Genomic DNA, 13,496 nt, shown 5'->3' with positions numbered 1-13,496 from the left:
CTTCATACTGGAAGGTCCTACTCACCTGGCTCATTCTTCTTCAGCAACTCTTTTGGGCTGTATATAGAGGGGCCTTGGGGGTCTTGGTGACTATGAGATATTCCTTCTTCCAATGTTCAAGCAGGGAGTGGTTAGTAGTTGTGTTGGCAAATAGGCTGAGGAAACACGTCTCATGTTCGGGGGGTAAGTTTAAGGGTACTGTTCTTAAATGTGGTCTAGCCCAGGGGTAGGAAACCTAGGCTCTCCAGCTGTTTTGAAACTACAAATCCCATCATGCCTCTGCCTCTAGGAGTCATGCCTATGATTGTTAGGGTCTTGCAATGTCTCATGGGACTTGTAGTTTCAAAACACCTGGAGAGCCGAGGTTCCCTACCCCTGGTCTAGCCCCACCACACACATAGCAATTGGTCTTATTATGTTTCCCTGCACTATACCTCATCCATTTGAGCCACAAATTGAAATCTGAGAACCTGGTTTCTGCAGCCATAGTATCCTCAAAGGTAGAGTCTGCTATGGCCACCATGTCTTTTAATGTCTGTATATGGGGCCGCAGGGGGTTGGAGCTAGATGTAGATTGGGGAACTCCCCACTTTGGGTTGTTGAGCATATCTCCCAGTTGAAAAGGTTTTCTAAAATGGAGATACCCACCCCCCCACCATAGGCCCAGAACATAGATCCCATTGTCTCCTGGGCTAGGATTCTCAATGGTCAACCTGAACTCTTTGGTGTAATACCGATCTGTGTGTTTGATTGTGATTCTATCTAAGAGTGACTTCCAATTTTTGTCTTTTCTATTTTGGGCGTTTTCAGGTTTGTACCCACAGTTAGTACCCCCAGGTTTCCATCCCACTGCTCCCCAGGAATCACAGTTATTACCCCAATAGGAATCAGTAATGCATACATACACAGTCATGGGTCTTACTGTTTCATCCCAGGTCTGGATCTTGTACATAGTACCTGGAATTTTCTGTTCATAAGAGGATATAAAAGTGGCAACATGTGTATCGGCTGAGTTATGCCAGAATTGGGTCATACCATCTTTTTGTTTGATGGCTACCTCTTGTGCCTGAGCAATGATTACAGCGGACAGATATACAGAATAATTTGGTCCCCTCGACCTCTATCTCAGGTACAGGGACTTTCTTGCAGTGGGAAGTTGGCAGTTGTTAGGAGAACCTGGAAAGGACCATCATATCTAGGTTCAAGAGTATGCTTTCTCACAAACTTCTTTACCAGGACCCAATCACCGGGAACCAGCTAGTGCATTCCTGTATCTAGCTCAGGATCTGGAATAGAAGAAAACACTTGCAAACAGATACGGGTTAATTCTCAGGATAAAGCAGTCACATAATCAGTTGATACATCAGATTGGAGCTGCAATTGCTGTGGGAAATAACAACCCAGTGTGGGGGCTGAACCAAACAATATCTCATTGGGTGATAAGGCATGGTTTCCCCTTGGAGTGCACCTAACACTGAATAAGGCAATGGGTAGGCTCTCTGGCCAACTCATTTGTATTTCCTGAGAAATTTTTAGCATTCTGAACTTTACTGTGCCATTCAATCTTTCCACCTTCCCACTGTTCTGAGGATGGTATGGGGTGTGGAAAGCTAGTGTGACCCTTAAAGCTGCCTATATCTCTTTGGTCACTGAGGCCGTGAAAGCCAGCCCCTGGTCACTCTCTATAACCTCTGGGACACCATATATGCACACTGTTTCTTTTAGAAGTCTTTTAGCTGTTGTCTTTGCTGTCATATTGGTAACTGCATAGACCTCGACAGATGGGGGGGGGCACTGTGGGCCCACTGTACCACTGCAGGAAACATTGATTGTGGCAGACACGGTCTCTTGTTTAATTCCATGATTCCTTCAACTTTTGTGGCTCCTTTTTTGATCCACACTTCTTTTTCTACTTTGTCAGCTGCCTCTTGTTGCTCCTGTCCTGTTTACAGGAGGGTTTTGTAGGACGATTGTGGTTTACACAGTCCCTTCAGGGTTATCTATCGGGTCTTCCAGGATGGGCGCATTCACTCTGCTGACCACTTCTCACGTTCTATTTGCAGCGTGTTTCGCAGTGGTGTCTGCCTGGTGATTGCTCCATCCTTGTTGAGATACCAATTTGCCATGTGCCTTCACCTTAAGTATAGCCACTTGTGAAGTAAGGAGTAAGGCATCCATTAAGTCCTTGAAAGCTCACTGTGTTTCATAGGTGTTCCTGCTAATGTTTTGCAATTTGCATGCCAACTGCAGAGTTTTGTAAGCACTCATTTAGATATATGTAGTAGTATCTAGCACTTTACCTGAAGGAGATTTGCACATTTTATACTCTCTTTTTTATGATATTTATACACCAGCTTGGTTTTGCACGGTGCACTTTATTATCACTAGGCAGGTATAAGGACAATTTCCTGCAGTATTAGATATTGATTTACTATAACACTGAAGATTATCACCATCATTTATTTGAACCTGTGAATTGATGCTGGTTTGTACACTTTGGGCCTTACATTATTGAATATTGTCACTATTCTTTATGGTTTATTTACCTTAGAAAATTACACAGTTACTGTATTTTTGAAGACCTATCCCCTCTGAGCAGCGCAACATCATTCTTTCCTATAGTTTGCATTGTTGTCATTGTCCATGTTTGCTTCACCAAAAAAGGGATGGCATTACAATTTTATGTTATTTTTTTTTCAATAAAGAAAAGATACATCTGTAAAACTATGTATTACAAATATTTAATAACAGCTATATCAATATGAGGGGTACATACAGGTATATGGTGCTTTGGTGCACACAACTTATGCAGTTAAATGCTGCCAACAAATGGAAGATTTCTCTGTGACAGCAACTAGTGTAAGCCACCCACACCGGTACGACTTCAGGTACGACATGCAATTTACAAATCACACCCAAAGTAGCATCTAATGTGTTTTTATGGCAGCGTCTTAATAGGTAAAATTAATATGTAAGATTTCAAGCAGTATGATTTAAGAAGTAGTTCATGCATTACTTTTTCAGGACTTCAGCATGATTTCACTGCTATAGATTATAATGCAAATTGTGCTACAAATTGTACTTGTGTCTATATCAGCACTACTTGAGCCTGAAAGAAGTTAAATATTAACCCTTTGCTAGTTAAACTTTTGTTCATAACATGGCTTCAAAATCAGATCCCTGTACAGCCTGAACATCACTGTTCCTCCCTGTGACATGGACAGCCCCTCCCTCCCAACCTCTACACATTTCACCTTCATTATGCTTCTGCATCATCCTGAAAGTCCCTCTTTCATTGACGATAGACCCTTGTCCATGACATCCAGCAGTTATTAATGAATAGCACTGTTATAGTTTGTCTTTCCGAGCAAGAAAAAAAAAATAGAGCTCTGATGTATTCTTTTTGGATTTCCACAAATTTTGAGCTTCTTTGCATATACTGTATAATAATGTTTCTCTGCTTTTTGAACCAGCCTTGAATAACAATAAAAAGTCTGTTCAACACAGTACATTTGCAAAACCTCTCATAGTTCAAGACCACTATTAGCTCTTGTTAACTTTCTACTGCTGTCATTAAAGTCATGAAGTGCACTGCCTAAGTCAAAATAAACTGATGGGAAACGTTTGATTTTTGCATTACTAAATGTAATAAAAAACATTGTCTCTAGTATATTACCTAGAGCATGCATCCATTAAAGGGCAAATGTACAATGTTATTTACATAATGCTCAAAATAGGAAAAATAATGTTACAAAAAATGAAAAATGAGAAAGACATGTAGAGAGAGATAAGGAAAAAGAGAACGATATATACAGTAGGTTTTGCATGCTAGTTTGAGTGCAGACTACACAGGGCATACAGTATAATACATAATATGAAATGAGACCGATAATCTTAAAATGTATAGAGTAATGATGACTGTAAGCTACATGCACTAAATTCCAATTACACGCTAATAATTTAACTATTTGAGAGTGTCAAAGATCTCTTTAAAGCTCTATAAAATATTATGTATTTTGTTATGATTTTTTTTTTTTTTTTTTTTGCAATCAAAATGTTTTGAAAGTTTATAATATATGACAAATTGACATCAAGACAAATATCAAATACAGGTTGAGTATTTATGTCAGATTACATGGGAATATAAAGACAAATGACTAAGTATTCAGTTGTGCTTATAAGTTTACATACCCTAGCAGAATTTATGATTTCTTGGCCATTTTTCAGAAAATATGAATGATAACACAAAAACTTTTCTTTCACTAATTGTTATTATAGTTTATTATCAATCAACTGTGTTTACTCTTTTTAAATCATAATGGCAACAGAAACTACCCAAATGATCCTGATAAAAAGTTTACTTACCCCATTTCTTAATACCGTGTTTTGTCCCCTTTAACATCAATGACAGCCTGAAGTCTTTCGTGGTATTTGTGGATGCGGCTCTTTATCTTCTCAGATGGTAATGCTGCCCATTACTCTTGGCCTCCAGTTCCTGGAAATTCTTGCCCTGTCTTGCGTGAACTGCACGTTTGACATCTCCCCAGAGTGACTGAATGATATTGAGGTTAGTAGACTGAGATGGCCACTCCAGAACCTTCACTTTGTTCAGCTGTAGCCAATAATAGGTCGACTTGGCCTTGTGTTTTGGATCATTGTCATGTTGGAATGTCCATGTATGTCCTATGCGCAGCTTCCTGGCTGATGAATGCAAATGTTCCTCCAGTATTTTTTGATAACATACTGCATTCACCTTGCCATCAATTTTGACCAAATTTCCTGTGGCTTTATAGCTCATATATCCCAAAAACATCAGCAATCCATCTCCGAGTTTCACAGTACGAATGGTGTACCTTTCATCTGTAATGGCAATGTTTACCTACCTCACTTATATGCTTAATGATATATAACATAGGTGATTACAACCTTGTCTAGATAAGAATCAACCAATGTGGTTGCAGCTATAACCCAATAAATCAATAAGGAAATTATAATATTGCTAAAATACAAAAATCTAATTTATTTATGCAGAAAAGAAACATTAGAATAATCAGATATTACCAAATAATACAAATACAGAGATGCTGTGTTGTTACAAATACAGTTGCAATGGACACAGATAATTTAATGCAAAAAGGATATTTTGTTACAATGAACATACAAATGCTATCAATGTATTAAGGCAAATCCTAGGACAGAAAATGTTAGAAAAATAAAAGATAGATACGATAATATGGATACATTACACAGACATTATGACCTCCTGATGGTTTGAGCTCAAAACAGAGCTTCTTACAGCTCCCTGCCTATTTTTATATTTCTTCTCCACCAATAAATCAAATGGCATACTTTCACTGGTTCAGAGTTGCATCAAATTCTGATTGGCTGCACCTGAAGCTTCTTTGGTTACTATGCTCAAGAATCAGACCTTCCGGTGCCCCTCTGTCTACCATATGTTTATGGTTGTTAGGAAAGCAACCCTCTTTGATCCTAGCATAACCAGTTCCAACATAAGCATGTCAAGGACCCATGACCAGGTGGGGACTGTCGTGGAAAATTTTATGAAGATGTATTTTAATATTTATTATCATAAGTCTCCCTGTGTTCGTTTTCTCCCAGCCCGCTCTAAAGAGCTGACTGGGGCAGACTGATGCTGGTTGAGATCCGTTAGGTAGTGGATAAATTCCTGGGATTGGAAAGAGGTGTTTGCAGAGTGGCGGTATGTCCGCCAGTGAAAGGGCCCCTATGCATTGTACAGATGATCGTCTGGGGGCATATGCTTGCTCTGCAAGGATTGGTTGTGGGCGGATGTGCGCTCATTGTCTCTGCTGTGTCTGATCACCACATGTGGAGATACGTGGCGCACATCCATGGATAACCTTTCACCCACAAAGAGGTGTAGAATAATCCAGGTATACATTGTTCTCTGGAACAATGTATATTAAGGATTTCTATCAACGGAATTGTAGTCATCGTTCATTGGTTTTGTATGGTTTTGTATCATTGAAAGCATTTAGTCAGTTTGCTAGTCTATTAGAATGTATACATGTCCTTAAATGGTCATTCACATCCTGTGTTGCTGCTGTGAGGTCACAAGCTTTGTAGGAGGTGTTTAGCTGTTGGAGACAAACCCTCCGGGGCATGGCTTCCTGTTGCAATGGGAATAATTGCAGATTGCTCAGCTCAGAGAAGTCAGACATGCTGACCGATTGGAGAACGTAAGAATGCTGGTGATGTCTCTTTAATGGGGAACCAGAGGGGCCTGGCTGAGGAGCAGTAAGGCTGAGATGAGGATGTAGGCATGTGGGTGATGTATGAATACTTGGATGAGTGGGTTGAAAGGTAAAGTATTATATAATTAATACGGAAATTGTATTATTATTAGAAACATGAGATTTGGCTGTGTGCTCTGCGTACGGCCAACATTTTGCTGACAGGACACAGTCTGATATGGTTATCTCTACAAACAAAAAGGTAACTTAGTTATCACCTGAATCTTGATGACATCAAACAGCTTTTGGGAAACAGGAAAAAGAAGTCTTGTAAGTTGGGCCCATATCTCATCATGATATCACAAAATATATTATGTACATCATCTTCCTGTAAAAACACACACACATATATGTAGAGCTGAGCTCTTTAATTATTTTTTCCTGGCATTGCTGACAAAATAAACACAGAAAGGACATTTTGTTTTTCTTCTCTCCTGTGATGGACAGCTACAAGGAGAGAGGGGCCTGGACTGTACCCTGACTGGCTGTTGCTACAGCTGAAGAGGACCCTGCCCCTGGCTACTAGAGATGGGTGAACGGTTCGGCCCGAGCATAAGTTTGGGCCAACACTATGCGGTGTTCAGGGCAAATTCGAAAGCTGTCAGAACACTGTTAAAGTCTATGGGACACTAACATGAAAAATCGAAAGTGCTAATTTTAAAGGCTTATATGCAAGTTATTGTCATAAAAAGTGTTTGGAGACCCGGGCCCTGTCCCATGGGATATGTATCAATGCAAAAAAAGTTTTAAAAACTGCAGTTTTTTCGGGAGCAGTGATTTTAGAAATGCTTAAAGTGAAACAATAAAAAATGAAATATTCCTTTAAATATTGTGCTTGGGGGGTGTCTATAGTATGCCTGTAAAGTGGAGCAGTTTTCCCATGTTTAGAACAGTGCCACAGCAAAATTATATTTCTAAAGGAAAAAAGTAATTTAAAACTTATTGTGGCTGTAATGAATGGTCGGGTCTCGGCAATATAGGTAAAACTCATTGAAAAAAACGGCATGAGTTCCCCCCAGTCCATTACCAGGCCCTTTGGGTCTGATATGAATATTAAGGGGAACCCCAAACCAAAAATGTAAAAAAAAGTGCGTGGTGGTCCCCCCAAAATACATACCAGGCCCTTCAGGTTTGGTATAAAAATTAAGGGAAAATTTAATTCAATTAAAAAAAAATGGTTTAGGGGTCCCCCCAAAATCCCTACCAGACCTCTGGTAGGATTATAAGGGGAACCCTAAGCCAAAATAAAAAAAATGGCATAGGGTTCCTCTAAAATCCATACCAGACCCTTTATCCAAGAGTGCCACCCCTCCTGAACCATACCAGGCCACATGCCCTCAACATGGGGGGTGCTTTGGAGTAGCCCCCCAAAACACCTTGTCCCCATGTTGATGGGGACAAGGGCCTCATCCCAACAACCCTTGTCCAGTGGTTGTGGGGGTATGCGGACAGAGGGCTTATCTCAATCTGTAAGCCCCCTTTAACAAGGGGACACCCAGATCCCGCCCCTATATGAATCGGTAAGGGGTACAAATGTACCGCTACCATTTCACAAAAGAAAGTGTCAAAAATAGCCCTTTATTAAAATATAAAAAAATAAAAATGTCCCACAGTGTCCATTCATCTTCTATCACTCCGCCGATGAGCTGAAAAAATTAAAAAAAGATGTAACACCTCCGCCTCCATGGGAGGCTCCCGTGGAGTGACGCTTCTTCTTGGTGACAGCTCTTATATAGAGGACGAGGCCACCCAGTGACATAAATGGGTGACCCCGCCCCGGATACCTCTTGACATCAGAGGAAGGCAGAGTCACCCGATTACATCACCAAGTGGCACAGCCCTCAGCTATATATGAGCTGTCACCAAGAAGAAGCGTCATTAGGCGGGAGCCTCCCATTGAGGTGGAGCTGTTGAAGGTTTTTTTTTGGCTCATCAGGCAATGTGATAGAAGATGAATGACATTGCAGGACTTTTTTTTTATCTTTTAATAAATGACTTGTGCCTAAACATTTTAGGGCCAGTTCCCCCTGCATCGATGCCTGACACTCCCACTGCATCGATGTGATTCACACCGCACTGCAGTGCAAATCACATGCAATGTCTGTGTGATGCAAACGCAGCACAGTTTGTATGGCTGAATTCGCATTCAGACCAAACTCGCATAGGATTCCTGTCCGAATTTTCAGTTCACACTGCGATATGCAAACTGATTTGGGGGTGTCATTAACTTTTAATCTACACTCCCAGCAGTTCGCATATGGCAGTGTGAACTGCCCCCGGGAGACATGCAATGCGGGAACCCGCAGTGGATTTGCAGGGTTCCCGCATCGCTGCATTGTGAACCGAGCCTTAGAGTGAACCGAGCCTTAGAGATGGACTTTCAAAGTATAAATGTCTTTATCTGTAATTATATACCAGTTGATGAAATTGGTATTTTAACCACTTTAAGACCGGACCATTTTGCTGGTAAATGACCAGAGGTCTTTTTACACTTTGGCACTGCGCTGCTTTAACTGGTAATTGCGCGGTCATGCAATGTTGTACCCAAACAAAATTTGCGTCCTTTTCTTCCCACAAATAGAGCTTTCTTTTGATGGTATTTGATTGCCTCTGCGATTTTTATTTTTTGCGATATAAACGTAAAAAGACCGCAAATTTTGAAAAAAAATGATATTTTCTACTTTTTGTTATTAGAAAAATGCAATAAACTCAATTTTAGTCATACATTTAGGCCAAAATGTATTCAGCCACATGTCTTTGGTAAAAAAAAAGTCAATAATTGTATATTTATTGGTTTGCGCAAAAGTTGTCACATCTACAAACTAAGGTACGTTTTCTGGAATTTACGCAGCTTTTAGTTTACGACTGCCTATCTCATTTCTTGAGGTGCTAAAATGGCAGGGCAGTACAAAACCCCCCCAAATGACCCCATTTTGGAAAGTAGACCCCCTAAGGAAATTGATAAGAGGCATGTTGAGCCCATTGAATATTTTATTTTTTTGCCTCAAGCGATTGAATAATGACAAAAAAAAAATTTTTTTTTTTTTTTTACACAAAGTTGTCACTAAATGATATATTGCTCACACATGCTATGGGCGTATGTGAAATGACACCCCAAAATAAATTCTGCTGCTTCTCCTGAGTACGGGGATACCACATATGTGGGACTTTTTGGGAGCCTAGCCGCGTACGGGGCCCCGAAAACCAAGCACCGCCTTCAGGCTTTCTAAGGGCGTAAATTTTTGAGTTCACTTCTCACTACCTATTACAGTTTTGAAGGCCATAAAATGCCAAGATGGCACAAAACCCCCACAAATGACCCCATTTTAGAAAGTAGACACCCCAAGCTATTTGCTGAGAGGCATGTTGAGTTCATGGAATATTTTATATTTTGCCACAAGTTGCGGGAAAATTACAAACTTTTTTTTTTTTTTTTTTTTTTTCACAAAGTTGTCACTAAATGATATATTGCTCACACATGCCATGGGCATATGTGAAATGACACCCCAAAATAAATTCTGCTGCTTCTCCTGAGTACGGGGATACCACATATGTGGGACTTTTTGGGAGCCTAGCCGCGTACGGGGCCCCGAAAACCAAGCACCGCCTTCAGGCTTTCTAAGGGCGTAAATATTTGACTTCACTCCTCACTACCTATTACAGTTTTGAAGGCCATAAAATGCCAAGATGGCACAAAACCCCCACAAATGACCCCATTTTAGAAAGTAGACACCCCAAGCTATTTGCTGAGAGGCATGTTGAGTCCATGGAATATTTTATATTTTGCCACAAGTTGCGGGAAAATTACAAACTTTTTTTTTTTTTTTTTTTTTTTCACAAAGTTGTCACTAAATGATATATTGCTCACGCATGCCATGGGCATATGTGAAATGACACCCCAAAATAAATTCTGCTGCTTCTCCTGAGTACGGGGATACCACATATGTGGGACTTTTTGGGAGCCTAGCCGCGTACGGGGCCCCGAAAACCAAGCACCGCCTTCAGGCTTTCTAAGGGCGTTACAGTTTTGAAGGCCATAAAATGCCAAGATGGCACAAACCCCCCCCAAATGACCCCATTTTGGAAAGTAGACACCCCTAAATTTAGGGGTACACTAGTGAGACTAGGTAATAAATGGCGGGTGCCCTGAAACTATAAAAAAATAACTAACCAACCAGCGTCACCTGTAACAGTTATATGGTGATCACTGGTGAAAGGGTTAACTAGGGGGCAATCAGGGGGCTTTATGCGGTAGTATATGGGGGTCCCTGGCGCTATAAAAAGCTGCGGCGAACCTAAATACCTACTTGCCTAACTAGCGTCACCTGTGACACTAATACAGCGATCAGAAAAACGATCGCTTATTAGGCTGGGTTCACACTGGAGCGATGCGGGAACGCCACGAATGCGCGGCGGGTTCCCGCATCGCATGCCTCCCGGCGGCAGTTCACACTGCCCTATGCGAACTGCTGGGAGTGTCAGTGAAATGTTACTGACACCCCCAGATCAGTTCGCATATCGCAGTGCGATCTGAAAACTCGGATCGCATGGTGTGAACACCCATGCGATCCGATTCTGCTGCGGGCCAAAAAAAGGGTCCCGTGCGAATTTGCGGCGGGTGCGGCGGGTGTGGCGGGTGCGGCGAATGGCTGAACTCGAATCGCACAGAGATCGGATGTGATTTGCACTGCAGTGCGGTGCGAATCACATCCGTTCTCAAACCGCTGCAATCTGAACCCAGCCTTAGTGACACTGGCGACGGGGGGTGATCACGGGGTTAAACCTTTATTGGGGGGGTTAGGGGGGTACCTTAGAACTAAAGGGGGCTAACCCTAGCTGCCCTAACAGTTATTAGTCACAAATGACACCCGCCGGGTGATCAGGGGGTTAAACCTTTATTAGGTAATAAATGGCGGGTGCCCTGAAACTATAAAAAAATAACTAACCAACCAGCGTCACCTGTAACAGTTATATGGTGATCACTGGTGAAAGGGTTAACTAGGGGGCAATCAGGGGGCTTTATGCGGTAGTATATGGGGGTCCCTGGCGCTATAAAAAGCTGCGGCGAACCTAAATACCTACCTGCCTAACTAGCGTCACCTGTGACACTAATACGGCGATCAGAAAAATGATCGCTTATTAGGCTGGGTTCACACTGGAGCGATGCGGAAACGCCGCGAATCCGCGGCGGGTTCCCGCATCGCATGCCTCCCGGCGGCAGTTCACACTGCCCTATGCGAACTGCTGGGAGTGTCAGTGAAATGTTACTGACACCCCCAGATCAGTTCGCATATCGCAGTGCGATCTGCAAACTCGGATCGCATGGTGTGAACACCCATGCGATCCGATTCTGCTGCGGGCCAAAAAAAGGGTCCCGTGCGAATTTGCGGCGGGTGCGGCGGGTGTGGCGGGTGCGGCGAATGGCTGAACTCGAATCGCACAGAGATCGGATGTGATTTGCACTGCAGTGCGGTGCGAATCACATTCGTTCTCATAAACCGCTGCAATGTGAACCCAGCCTTAGTGACACTGGCGACGGGGGGTGATCACGGGGTTAAACCTTTATTGGGGGGGTTAGGGGGGTACATTAGAACTAAAGGGGGCTAACTCTAACTGCCCTAACAGTTATTACAGTCACAAATGACACCAATGCAAAAAAAAAAAAAAAAAAAAAAAAATGACATTGGTGTCACTGTGACTGGGGGGCAGGGGTAATTGGGGGGGTGATCGGGGGGTAAAGGGGGGGTGTGAGTGTGCCTGGCATGTTCTACTGTGTGTGTAGAGTGTTGGTGCAACTCACCGATCCGCTCTCCTCCGTGTCGGAACGGAAAATACCGACACGGAGGAGAGAATACATCACTTCCTCTCCTGTGTTTACATTACAGGAGAGGAAGTGATGTCACGGGGGATTTCCATTCGTCGAGAGCGATCGCGAGGGGGTGGCCATGAATGAATGGCCGTCCCCTCATCCCTGATCTCTCCCGAACGAATGCCGACCGCCGCAGGCACCGGGGGGGGGCCCGATCGGGCCCCCCACCCGCGGGCAGGCATGGACTTATATATACGCCAATATGCCTGCCCGTGCCATTCTGCCGACGTATATCGTCGTGCGGCGGTCGGCAAGTGGTTAACTAGCTGTTTTTTTCTTTAAACCTAAGCCTAAAGTTAACGTGATTTGCCAGGTATGAGATAGGAACATATTTGATCTACCCCTTATCTACTACACCCTCACATTTTCATATTTAATCCAGTGAGGTACCTTCACCTACTCATAGACTTCTTAATATTCATGTCACACATCCTTTGAGGCTGCAAGTTGGCAAGCACCAAAGTGTTACAAGATGTTGCACCTGCATAGCTGATATCTGTGAAAGCTGCTATCTATAAAAGCACAAACTATCATGATATTTCAGCATTTGCCAATTTGAGGCCTCCTGGGATGTATGATGTCAATATCTCATGAAGCTGTGGGTGGCTCAAGGAACACAACCAGGAGAAATGAGAAAGTGGGAGCATGAATGTGTTTAAATTCAACTACAAGTATAAACAGTTTATGAAACATGAATATTTTTATCAATTGTGTAATAGAAAGGAGAAAGTGAATGTCGAAAAGAGTTTAGATGAGTTTGGTGTTTTTTCTGTCAGAAAGCAAATCAGAAGGGTTTTTTTTTTCCTTCCTCTAAACGCTGAGCTCAAAATATGCCTATGATCGTCTGAATGTGCATGGACACATAGGATAACATTGAGCTGCTTCTACAGGTAAAACACAAAACTCTGAGCAAAAGCAGTCATTTTTAAGCTTGTGTGCATGGACCCTAAAGCTGGGTTCACATATATGCAAATTGGATGTGTTTTTAACTGCATCCAATTTGCATAACATGTGAGTGTGACCGGCTTTCAATGGAGTGAGTTCACACATGTCCAGGGCAGCTGCGGTGCAGTTTTGAAAAGGGTCCTATGTGTTTTTGGGTCTGGTTCAGATTTAAATTCAGTGAAAAATTTGCACCTGAAACGCACCTGAACCAGTGAACAGAAACACACAGGACACCAGACTGCAAACCGCATCGCAGATATGTGAACCCAGTCTTAAGGATGAAAGGTTTCCTTTAAGCAATATTTGGTTTGCGCAGGGCAGCTTCTCCTTCTTCCAAAAGCTAAGTGGAGCAGTGGGAAAGTGCAGGAAAGGAAAGAAATTGTGGTCATGTGGTGCTGGGGAAGGAGGTT

Source organism: Lithobates pipiens, unplaced genomic scaffold (assembly GCF_037356315.1).
Source record: "Lithobates pipiens isolate NorthernLeopardFrog02 unplaced genomic scaffold, aLitPip1_a1.2 Scaffold_16, whole genome shotgun sequence".
In the NCBI taxonomy this organism is placed as follows: Eukaryota; Metazoa; Chordata; class Amphibia; order Anura; family Ranidae; genus Lithobates; species Lithobates pipiens.
Note: the sequence above shows the minus strand (reverse complement) of the source record.